Source organism: Cryptomeria japonica, chromosome 9, assembly GCF_030272615.1.
Source record: "Cryptomeria japonica chromosome 9, Sugi_1.0, whole genome shotgun sequence".
NCBI classification, from domain to species: Eukaryota; Viridiplantae; Streptophyta; class Pinopsida; order Cupressales; family Cupressaceae; genus Cryptomeria; species Cryptomeria japonica.
Genome location: NC_081413.1, coordinates 392,431,915 through 392,441,553, shown reverse-complemented (window position 1 = coordinate 392,441,553; position 9,639 = coordinate 392,431,915).

The window sequence follows — 9,639 nt, the reverse complement described above, 5'->3', positions numbered from 1 at the left end:
CAAATTATCTAGTGCTTTTATAAAACATTGTGTGTTGGGAACTTGATTTTGCCCCACCTTCTCTACCCAGATTTATTGTTTAGTGTATCCCTAATAGTTCTTGATCGTCTAATTTCCGAAGTTGTATTTCCCAATCTATAATGTATAGTGTGCTTGTGGCTACTAACTTCTATGTGTTAACCCATGTACATAACACTTGTATGAACACCAAAGAGTGATATTATTCAACAAATTTAGGTTACTCAAGCTAAGACCTCCCCTTGGGAGCTAATTCAAACTCCACCTTGTTATCATAGCATCCTTAAACAATCTTTGCAAGATATATCAATTTCATCTTAAATTACAAAGTCCACTAAGGTGTCCACTCTTCCTAACTGCATTTATAAAAATGCATCCAATGGTACTTTTCTCTAATCCAAACTTATTTCTCTTGAAGTTAATAAATAAAATGACCTTCTTATGATCATTGTTGTTATAAAATCATTTTTCATCAAGAAAATTCTTGTTGATAATAGTTCACCTCTATGTAGCCCATTGTACATCACCTCTATTATGACATTAAGATACCTCTATCCTAATATGAGAACCAATCTATATCATCACATTGAGGTTAGCTCTACCAATTTTACCACTAGCATGTGATATTGGGATTGCCTCTATCTTGTTCTTTTATGTTTTCTTAGAGGGCTTTAGAGCTAATTTTGAACTAACTTTTTCTCATGTTTAGGAACTTAGCTTATTCATAGATCATCATTAGATGGATAAATTAAGGTGGTCAACTAGTACTTGAAAAGTTTTTTATTAGGGGAAAATAGGTTTTGAAGGTCCCCTGAAACCCTTTACAACATTAGATCAAAAGATAGCCATTAGAGAACACTGAAAAAGCTAGAGACAACAGACATAGAAAAGATAGTTGGTTGGATAACAAAAAACCAATAGAAGAAAGACACAACACACAGGAACTAAAGACAGGACAACAGAAAAAGCATAAAATAAAAGCCAAGACTAGGTAAAGTTCTTTAGCAACTTGGCAGCTTCCAGCTCCAATTGCTCCATGTTCTCAGTAGTCCTCTTGATCTCCTCAATATCCCTTCTTTGGTTTTTCTTCTTTCTGGTGCTTGCGCGAGTTCTTTTTCCAGGACCCGTCTCCTTATCTTCAGGGGTGTCTTCCTTCACCTCAGTGGTGTCCCTAAAGGCCTTTTCTCCTTGGACACTTTCAAGCTTGTTGATAAGGACCTTAATGCTATCAGAGGCGGCCTTTAAAATCTTGTGACTCTGCTCCCCAATCTTTTTGAGAGTCTTCTCAACCCCTTCCATCCTCTTTTCAGTATCCCCAGCTCTATCTTCCAAAGTATTAAATCTATTGCATTGGGCATCTATGATTTTCTTTGCATTACTGATAGCTTTGGTAAGCTCACTTAAGCAGTTGGGGAGGGAACTGAATTTACCAGTGTCGATAGCTTCTAAAGCTTCAATTTTGCTGGCCTCCTAGACCTGTTTGAATTTTATGCTTGTTATTTCCTTATGAACCCAAAGGAAGACCTTATGGAAGCAGTTTGTGTCATTTTTGAAACAAAGGTCAATATCCTAATGGGAGCCATCCTGGGCCTTGTCTCCCACAGGATCCAAGTTCACCTCCAGACCCACCTCCTTCCACTCAACATTCTTAGCTTCCTTCATGGGGGCGTCCTCCCCAGCCAAGCCCTTACTACGGTCCTTGGAACTAGTAGGAAGGGGCAAACGGTTCTTAGCTCCCAAATCCTCACCTCTCGGCATCTTCCCCTTTTTCTTCTAGCTAGAAAGAATTTGAACCTCCTCGGTATTTGTCTCCATATCATCTTCAGTCTCGTCTTCTTCCTCATACCAACTGTCATCATATTCCCCCTTCTGCTTCCTTCTGGCCAACCCTTTACCCTGATCCTCTTGCCCATTTTTCCTTTTACGCTTGCTTGACCTAGTGATATGGGGGTCCACCTCAACATCTGCCTCTATGTCATAACCCTCACCATCATCATCATCTGAATCATCCAATTCCTCGTCCAACTCAGAAACCTCTGCAATATTCAATTGAATAGTGATATTCTTGTTGTGGTTGTAAAGAACCACCATAAGACCCTCATGCAAAGTAGGATTGGTTCTGGGATTAGAGATAGCAGAAAACCACCAGGGGAGGGAAATTTTCTCCTTGTACCGGAAATGGTTGAGAATAACAAAATGGTAGCTATAAACCCTGGTATATCTACCATCTAAAGTTGTGAATTCCATAATAGCAAACAAAATTTGTCGCCAAATCATCTTAATTACCTTAAGGGAGTAGTAAGTGTGGCTTCCCTTCACCAGTTTCTCTTTCTCCTCCTCGTCCTTAGGGAATTTCTTCATAGCAGCATCCGATAGCTTCCGATCCTTGTAGAATTTGATACCATCCATCGACAGACCCGTAGCCTCAACAATCATGGTCTCATTCACCTTAACCTTCCTACTACCAATGGTCAAGGTGCCCTTATTCCACACCTTTTTGAAAATCTTGGTGATTTCCGGCCTTCTTTCTTGCATTCTCTCCATGTAATCCATCATTTTAGTTTCTTGCAACACAAACCAAACCTGGGGATGGTTCTGCCATTTATCAATTTTAGTTGCCTCCATGCGCTTGTGATTTCCCCCCATCTTCTTATCGATATCAATCGACTGTAATTTCCTACAAATACCACTCTTCTCTACAGGTTTTCTTTTTAGCAGGGAAGAAGCCTCTAGAAGCCAATGGATATTTCTTAAGCTTCCGCTCCAAAAGGAAAGAAGTACCCACAAAGTATGCGAGATGATATGGTAATTACTAACATACCTCCCTCTCGGTTGCTTATGATATTGTTTCATGATGTCACAACCACCCCTACAATCTCAGAAATGATATCAAATCCTACCTTGTTTACCATGATATCTTTCATAATTTAAAATGTCACGTGCCACTCGAGGGAGCTCCCCCTTGCCATACCAAATCTTGATTTGCCCACTCTGTACTACCTCATTAGCAGCCCAATCAGCGCTCTTGTTGGCCTCTCTATAATCATGAGAAATGTAACACTGGTCGAATCCCTCAAGCATCTCCTTGGCTATGTCAATGATATTTTTAATCGTCCACGAGGGTTGATGCGTACCAAGGAGGCAATTGATAATATTTTTAGAATCCCCCTCCAGCCATAATATTTTAACTCCCAAATGATGTGCTAATTTGATAGCTTGGAGGGTGCCCATAGCTTCAGCCAAATGATTTGTTTGGTTCCCCAAGGGGAAGGCCACCACCCCTATGCAAAATCCAACACAATTCCAGATAGCTCCACCACAACCAGCTAGCCCTGGGTTCCCTTTAGCAGCCCCATCGAAGTTAGCCTTAATCCAATCATTGGGAGGGAAAGACCAGAAGCACATCCCTCTTTTGAGTTGATTAGTATTAATGTCCATGTGGACTGGGATGTTCCAGCTCCTTAGAACATCATAATCTTCCTTACTATTGCAATAATGAGCTCCACTAGCCATCACATTCTCAAAAAAATTATATTTTGTCTTAGCCCAAACCACCTCGGAGGGGTTAATGTCATTCTTGAAAATTTTATTATTCCTTTATTTCCAGATATCCCATAGGATATGTGGAAAGGAAAACTTCTATAAATTTCTTATGGTCATATTTTTAATATTGCTCATCATTGAGACATAGATAACATTTGTTGGGGATGCAGAATCTCCTCTTTCTCAGGTTATCTGTGGTTAGAATTTTATTTTGAAAAATAATCCATAAAAAAATATTAATTTTAGGAGTCAAACCTGAACACAAGGCCTTAGCCCAACAGGGACTAGAGTCCTGAGACTGAGCCATCATAAGGACAATAGACGCCACAGAATAAAACTCTGAAGGGGTACCGCCCCACACTAGGTGGTCCTCCCTTCTTGGATTAATAACTGCTTGGTTGAGAATTAAGTTAACTTGCTTTAAGTTAAGATCAATAGAGTTGAGGTCCACCCACTTTTGATCTCTCCAATACTCAACAACTTTGACACCAAACTTGTCCTTGCAGGCTTGGATGATCATCTGAGAAACACAATGATCATTGAGAGGAGCTCCTCCAATCCAGGCATCATCCCAGAAAATCCACCTTTCTACCATTACCAATGGCCCAAACTTTTCCCAAACTCACAATACATTTAGCATGAGTAACACTGTTCCAAATAGTAGAGCCACTCGGTATCTGATCAGAGGCAAATAAATCTTCCATGGTAGGGATCACACGTAAGTATTTAGCCTTCCAAATTTCATTCCACTCACCAGTTCCCTGATAGATTATCCAAATTTGTTTGGCCAGAAGGGTCTTGTTCAAGGTTCTAATATTTCTCAAGCCTAGTCCCCCCACCTTTTTTGGTTTGTAGACATTATCCCAGGCAATGAGGGCAACTCTCTTCTTCTCCTCAACCCCAGACCAGAGGAAAGCTTTTTGAAATTTCTCAATAGCATATGCAAATTTACCAGGTATTTTGAAGAGGCTTAAAGCATAAATCGGAAGACTCTGGAGAGAAGATTTTAAAAGCTGCATTTTACCTGCTTGGCTAAGAAGGGTTCCTTTCCACCCAGCCAACTTCCTGCTGAATCTATCAACAAGACTATTCCGGAAAAATCTGTAGGTTTCATGCCCAAAGGAAGACCCGAGTAAATAGATGGGGGTTGGCCAATTTGGCATCCAAGGATCCGGGCCATCCCGTTCTGTCTTTCCTCCGGGGTGTTGAAGAAGAATAAAGAGTTTTTCTCTCAATTAATCGCTTGACCCAAAGCAAAACTATAAGTATTGAGAAGGTTCTTCATAGTAGATGCTTCTTTGATCGATGAAGTACCCATTAAAATGGTATCATCAACAAATTGTTGGTGGGAACAGGCTTTAAACCCAGAAGAGGGGGAGACTCCCAACAAAAGACCCTAAGAGACAAATTTGCTTGTAAATCTACCCAGGCATTCAGCCAGAATAATGAAGAGAATAGGGGAGATGGGATCCCCCTGCCCGATGCCCCTAGAATTTTTAAAGAAGGGGGAAGGCACACCATTCACAATGACAAAGAAATAAGGAGTCGAGATAAGTTAATCAACCAACTGAATAAACTTATCACAGAAACCAAAAGCACTAAGCACCTTGTCCAAGAACCCCCAATCCACATGATCATAGGCTTTAGACAAATCCAATCTCATTAGGAAGCCTTGTTTCTTCAATTCCACCAGCAAGTGAATATTTTCATGAATAGTGATGATAGAGTCAAGGATTTGTCTGTTAGGTACGAAGCCACTCTGTTGGGGTGATATAATAGAAGGGAGAATCTTGAGCAATCTTCCAGTAACCACCTTCGAGATAATTTTATAGAAAGAATTGCATAAACTTATTAGTCGGAATTAATCCATCGAATTAGCCCCTGGACATTTGGGAATCGGAACCAGAAAAATGGCATTGAGTTCCTTTAAGATAATCCTAGCCCCCAAAAGTTCTTGCACTCCTTTAACTAGATCAATTTTGAGAATGTTCCAAAATGATTGAAAGAAGAATAATGGGAACCCATCCGGTCCTGGGGCTTTATTACCTTCAAAGGAGAACACCACTTTCTTAACTTCCTCCTCAGAGGGAATGGCAACCAAAGCCTTGTTCTGAACATTATTAATGATGGAAGGAATGGTCTCTAAGAGGGCCCTCTAAGAAAGATCATCCAGTTTGTTATCCGTCGAGAGAAGAGATTTGAAAAAATTCCTGGCTTCATACTCAATCTCATCGTCCTCCCTTGTTTCAATTCCACCAATTCTCAATTTAGAGGTCCTATTAGCAGCCTTATGTTTCATAGCAGTCATATGGAAAAACTTGGTATTTCTATCCCCAGCTTTAAGCCAAAGAGTTATGGACCATTGTTTCCAAAATTCTTCTTCTCTTCTGACGATCTTATGATACTCGACAAGCACTTCATTTTCCTCTCTAATAGACACCTCATTATATCCGTTGGTTTGGATTTTATCTTGTATTTCCTTTAGCTCAAGCTAGGTTTTGGACTTGGCAACAAAAAGATCCCCAAAGACAGACTTGTTCCATTCCTTAATATTATCTTTAACATGCCTTAATTTTTTTGCCATTCTATACATAGTAGTACCTTTGACATCAATCGACCACCACTCCTCAATGGCCTTCTCAAGGTTAGGATGGTCCAACCACATCCTTTCAAATCTAAATGGGAAGTTTCTTTTTACACATATTCTCTGCCATAAAAACTACAGGAAATTGGTCCGAACCAATCTATGAAATAGCCGATAGGGAGCATAGATAATGGATAAACTAGTCATTAGAGATTAAGGTCCCATCTAATCTAACTTGGATAAGATCTCCCCCTGCCGTTTGGTTGGTCCAGGTAAAACTGGCACCTTGGAGATCTATATCATGCAGACCCTGGTTATTAATAAAATTTAGTATGTCCATTCCACTATCTAACTGAGATGAAATGCCCCCAAACTTCTCATTATCATGGAGAGGGGTATTGAAGTCCCCCATGATCATCCACCATTCATCCTTAAGAGGAGACCGAATGGCCTCCAACTTATTCCAAAATTTACATCTGCCTAGTCTATTATTAGGGGCATAAATGTTAGTCAAGAGCCAAGAGGTACCATCCCCTAAATGATGGAACCTAACAAAAGCCAAATTATAATCCTACTTAACAGGCACCCCAATAACACACCTTAGATTCCAAAAAATGGCAATGCCCCCAGAAGCACCATCCGAGCTACCTCCTAAAACTCCACCATCCTTAAAAAGCTTAATCTTTGTCAACTTTCTCTTTAGTCATTTTATTTTCTTGGATAAGAACAATATTTGGTTTATGCTCTCTAACTAAATTTATAAGAATGTCTTGTTTATGTGGACTATTCAATCCGCAAATATTCCATGAAATAATTTTCATTTTCTTTTTATGGAACATACCTCAAGGATGGTCATCTGAGTACCATCCGCTATATTCTTGCTTGCCTCTTGATCTCTGATCTAGCTTGCTGATCTTCTTCTAGGGAGAGAGGGGATAAAAACTGTATCAGCCTTAGTCCTATTTCTTGTCTTGACTAGAGTAGCCTAAGGGGTTGATTTCGGCCCCTTTTTTCCAACTTTCTTTCATTCTGCAGCTTCATTATTCTAGATATCATCCTCTTGGTTGTTCTAGGTGGTTGTCTTTTGCTTGAAAACATCATCCTTAGCCCACTTAGCACTTATGTTAAGTAATGAAGTCGTTGGGGATAGCTGAAAGGTATATTTCACCATATCCACCGATTGTTGTGATTCTGATGACGAGATCCCTCCAAGGATCAAACACCCCTGGGCATCCTCATAGTCAGATCTAGGGCAATCTCTGTTAGTGTTTTCCATAGTGCAGTTTGAATCCGCTTCCTCCTTGGTTTGCAGAACCACCTGTATTTATCCATCTTCCAGATTATCACTTCGTTGTTCATCCTAAATGGTGTTTTGTTGTTCTCTCTCGTCTTTGCCTTTTTGATCCTCTTTCCCATCTTCAAACACATGGTTTTCTGGGTTTTCCAAATTAATGTTCCCCCATTGCTCAAAAGTGTCAGGGATGATTACACTTTGGGCTTCTTCTGCCATTTTTTTTTCCTTTAGCAATCATCGATTGCTTAGCAGGATTTTTGGCTCTCCATTGCATTGTCATGTCTTTCTTCTCTTTCTCTTTGATAGCCTATAAAGGGCAGTTTTTAGCAGTATGCCCCGATTTTTTGCAGTGAAAAAATGCAAAAGGGACACTTTCATATTCCATAGGTTGGACCCACTTCCCCAATCTGGAGTTAATCTTTATGGATAAAGGCATATCCATTCCTTGCATAACTCCCACACAAATCCTTGCAAAGGTGAGTCTTCTTCTAGCTACTGTGATAGGGTCCATAGATAAGAGTTCCCCAAAGGAACTAGCGATTCCTTTGAAAACATCTTCAACCCAGAACTCCAATGGAAGGCCCGATAATCTGACCCAAACAGGAGCTTGTACAAAAAAAGATTCATTTAGGTCCATCTTAGGCGACCATTTTTGTAGAGCAAGCATATATTTTCCAATCAACCAAGGGCCATCACAAAGCACCCTCAAAATATCTTCCTCACATGAAAAGGACTTGAACTAGTTCTTGAAAAGTTATCTCCAATGTTTTACTTAATATAAATAAGAGAGACAAGTGCATTGAATACCAATACAAAATGTTGGTATAACACTCATTTCCACATTTCATCCAAAACATCATTTTTTTTGCACTATATGGGTACCATCCATCATTCATCACCTCTTCATTGCAATCACATTCAAAGTTAGAATAGTTGATGAATAAATTGAACACAAACAATTAAGTACTCTATGGTCTAAGAGAGAAATTGACAATGGCATATAATAGAATAATAACAAGCTATTCAATTCACGATTAGAGAGATTTCAAAGTTGGAGATGAGGTATTTCTATAATTTCACAATCATATATGTAGATGCAATGAGACAACAAAAGAAAGATAACACATTTGCACACAAGTATTATGGTTCTTATAAGGTTTTACATAAGATTATCATTATAGCATACAAATTGGAGTCACCTTAGTAAAAAAATAGATTTAGCCTTCTATGTTTCTTGCCTAAAGAAGGTTATTGAACAAAGAGTTGAACCAAACAAAGTTACCAAAGCTTGATGAGGAAGGGAGAATGCTTTTGGAATCTAAAGGTGACTATGAAGTATTTGATCAAGTGGAAGAATTCTCTTATTGAATATGTTACATGAGAAAATGAATACTTCATGCAAAATCATCCACATTTTATCTAAATTAAGAACATTATTTCTTTGAAGAGAGGGTATGATATGCCCTTAATCGATTGATTGTATTAAGTTGTGTAGTTGATTTGTGGCTAGCATCACCCTTAATTAAGTTATATGATCATTTATATAATCTTTACATAGGTAGCTAGGTCAACTTAGACAATATCCATGGTATAAGTATGGTATTTATAAGAGGTAGTGGTTAGTTTATTTTCATCATACTGTGAATTATATTCATATTGGAGACTTTTAGAGGATCGCTCACTTAGAGTGGCTTATAGAGTGTTAACAACTATTTGCTACTTAATTTTTGGTTATATTCTTCTATTATGCAAGTAATTCCTTCATACTAGCATTTAAATATTGATGTAATGTTATTGAATAATGTTCCTTGATGAGCTCTAAATGAGTTCTAGATGATCATAATGAATTAGGGTTTGTCCTTTTATATAACAATCTACTATGCGATCTAAATATTTCAAACTCAAATTAATAGGAAACAACATGTGACAAATGGATCAACTTAAGCCCAATTTCAAATTTAAAATTTAAAATTTCAGTTATCAAATATATGTCTATAGATTTGAACTACATTCATTTCCATGTTTGTGAAATCAACCTAAATTAATGATTAGGTAATCTCCAAACTTAATCGAAATCCTTATTGACTAAAATGATTTCTCACCAAAACATACTTTAAACAGTCCGTCCCTTTACTCTGTCTTTCCTTACATCATTAAACATCCCTTTGAATGATTTCTCACCAAAACGTACTTTAAGTAA